We start from the raw sequence: 3714 nt of genomic DNA on the forward strand, positions 1-3714 counted from the left end.
ATACTTGCCTGTATTTAAACCTCTATAAATGAACTGGGAAATGCCTCCCAGTTCTTCCCTCTATTTCCTATTACTTTCCTCCCATCCCACTATCATGTTTGGCCTTCATTCGGGCTTTGGCAATTCCTCTTGGCTACATTGCCCTTGATTGAGCACCCCCTCCCTCAACCCCCTAAGCATCCTATGCCCTCCTCACCATCAATTTTAGATCACTTATTCTTCCCTTGTCCCTGGGTTTGTTGGCACTTCCCTCCTTTCCCCCCATCTCTCCCTCTTCCGTGTCCCCCCTCGAATCATTGGTCCCATTGTTCTCTCCTCCGGATTGTTCATCCTGCCTATCTTGTCCAGATAGACATGCATAGCGAGTCGGACTTTTATACCAAAGGGAACAGACGTTGGAGGTTACTAAAGGGGAGAGGGCAAGGGAGGGAAGATAAAACAATAGACTAGAGAGTTGACTAGTACTCACTTGAATCAAGGAGAAAGCAGTAATGCATGAAAGAAAAATCAGAGGGGGCTAAGGTAAGCTATTGGGGAGGTTGATAAGTAGTTTAAATGGATTACAAAATTGGTGATATGAAATGTAAACTCTCACCTAATTTACAATTAAAAATCATATTGAAAAAAAGATGGGGGAAAATACATCATCAGTGGTACCCAAAAAATTGTTGACATTTGCCTTTTTTAATTGATTATATGTTGAAATTATAATATATTTCTCCCATGCTCTACTCCCTTTTTTCTTATCTACCTCCCTCCCCTAGCCTCCCCACAGTATTAAAAGTGTGATTCTTTTAGTGTAAAGATAATTTTAAAAGTATAATAGGTGTCATAGACTATTTGTCTTTATGAGATAGACCAACTTTGCTGAGCATGATGTCTTTCCATTTTGTCCATGTCATGGACAGTTTCATAGTTAAAACAAACAACCACAAAGCCATCCGATGTCATGGAGTTCATTTTGATTCATAGCAACCCTATAGTCCCTGTGGGTTTTGCATCTTCACTCCTTTTTTTTTTTTTTGAGACTCTTAACGGAGTAGAAAGCCTATCTTTCTCCCAAAAAGCAGCTTGTGGTTTTGAACTGATGACCTGTGGCTGGCAGCCCAACACATTACTGTGCCACCATTCTGTTTTTAAGAGACGCATAATGTTATATTGTGTGTATGTACCAGAGTTTACTTATCCCGTCCTCCACAGATAAGCCCTTTGGTTGTTTCCATCTTTATGCTATTGTGATAGCACCGTGATAAACATGGATGGGCATATGTTCTTATATTTTTTACTTTTTTGTGTTTACAAATTTTTTATCGGGGGCTCCTATAACAATCCATACATCAATTGTATCAAGTATATTTGTGCACATGTTGACATCATTTTCAAAAATTTTCTACTTGAGCCCTTGGTATCAGCATTTTCCATACCCCTCCCCTTTATGAACCCTTGATAAATTATTGTTTTCATATCTTACACCTTCTGCTTTCTCCCTTCACCCATGTTTCTGTTGTTCGTCTCCTTGGGGGTGTGGGTCATATGTTGATCCTTGTGATCAGTTCCCCCTTTCTTCCACCACTCTCCCCTACCCTCATGGTATTACTGTTCCTGGGAGGTTTAATTGTCCTGGATTCCCTGTGTTTCCAGCTCTTGTTGTACCAGTGCACATGCTCTGGTCTAGCCGGGTTTGTAAGGTGGAACTGGGGTCATGATAGCGGGGGAAGGAAGCATTAAAGAACTAGAGGAATGTTCTGTGTCTAGTCAGTGCTATACTGCACTTTGGTTGACTCGTCCCTTCCTTGTGATCCTCCTGTGAGTATTCTTTACTTCTTTGGGGGTATATGCCAAGTAGAAAGATTGCCGTGCCACCTGGTATTTCTTTTCACATTTTAGGTAGCAACATATTGTTTCCCATAATGGTTATATATGTATGTTGAAGGAGGGATATCATTGCTGACATCAGATTTACCTTAGTGGAAAGAATGCCAGAAAAGTGTTTGTGTTTCATTGACACACAGAAGCATTCCACTGTGTGCCTAACAGACTATGAATAACATTGTGAAGAATAGGAATTCCACACTGAATTATGCTCATGTGGAACCTATACACAGAACATGAGGTCATTAAACAAAGGGAGAGTACATGGTTTAAAATCAGGAAAGGTATGTCCTGGCTTGGATCCTTTCAACATTCTTAATCAATTTGTCTGCTGAATAATCTGAGAAGCTAGGCTATATAATTAAGAACTTGCATAAAGATTGGTGGAAGGCTCATTAACAACCTTCAATATGCAAGTGACACAATCTTGATTGCTGAGCGTGAACAGGACTTGAAGCACTTGCTGATGAAGATTGAAGACTAGTGCCTTCTATATGAATTTTAATTCAACGCAAAGAAAACAAAATCCTTACAACTGGATAGAAAACAACATCATGAGAAAGATAGAAAAGTTGAAGTTATCAAGGGTTTCATTTTACTTGGATCCATAATCAATGCTCAAGGAAGCAGCAGTCAAGAAATTAAATGACATATTGCATTCGGCCAATCTGCTGCACAAAAGCTCTTTAATGTGTAAAAGAGAAAAGAGTAGTAAAGTGCACCTGGCCTAGTAGCCTTGGTGGCATAGTGGATTACAAGCTGTGTTTGTAACCATGAGGTTAGCAGTACAAACCCACCATCTGTTCCTGGGGAAAAGATGAGGTTTTTTCCTACTGTAAAGATTTATAGCTTTGAAAACGCAGTTCTCTTCTGCCCTAAAAAGTTACTATGAGTTTAAATTGATGCAAAGGTAGTGAGTTTGGTTTCAGAGATTTTAAGGTGTACCTGACTCAAGCTATGGTATTTTCAATCATCTCATAAGCATGTGAAAGCTAGATAATGAATAAGTAAGACTGGAGAATAATTGATGCATTTAAATTATGGTGTTGGTGAATACTGGTAAAGAATATTAACACTAGGGTTACAGGACATGTCATTTTTGATGCATTTTTATTTCTTCAACAGAAATTAGAGACTGTTTACATTTACCACTTACCATTTATGCTGACTTTTTTGTTTTGTTTTTTAAATCATTTTATTGGGGACTCTTACAACATTCCATACATCAATTATTTCAAGCATATTTATTTATGCATTTTTTAAACTTTTATCCAATTAACAATTCAAATAAAAAGTCAAATTTAATTTCTTCTAATGCTTCTAATCTTGAAATTGTGTGATATCTCTCTATGGATACATTTCAATTTGACACGAATATAAATGGAGTAGTAATCCCAGTATATTGGTTTCATTCATGAAAGCATTATTTTAATAAGCAGTCAAAAAGTTCTTAGAAAGTAAACATCAAATGTAAAGACAAATACCCAGTGATCGTCATACTAACCGACCCAAACAAGTCTTACATCAAATCCATTATCACAAATGTATATTAAACATTATAAATTCTATATATAGTATCATTGTTTCACTTATGTTAGTAATGTATAATTGTTGTTTTAAATAAGTTGGTTTTTAAAGAAAAGGTTGAGTTCTATGTAGTAGAGATATTAAAAATGTCCTTAAATTTAGTGTTAAACGGGGAGCAGGGAGAGAGGGGAAAAAATGGAAGAGCTGATGCCAGGGGCTCGGGTGGAGAGCGGATGTTTTGAGAATGATGAGGGCAATGAATGTACAAATGTGCTTTACACAATTGATGTATGTATGGATTGCGATGAGCTGTAT

The sequence above is a fragment of the Echinops telfairi genome, unplaced genomic scaffold, assembly GCF_000313985.2.
Source record: "Echinops telfairi isolate 266 unplaced genomic scaffold, ASM31398v2 ScPeMD7_29;HRSCAF=101, whole genome shotgun sequence".
Classification (NCBI taxonomy): Eukaryota; Metazoa; Chordata; class Mammalia; order Afrosoricida; family Tenrecidae; genus Echinops; species Echinops telfairi.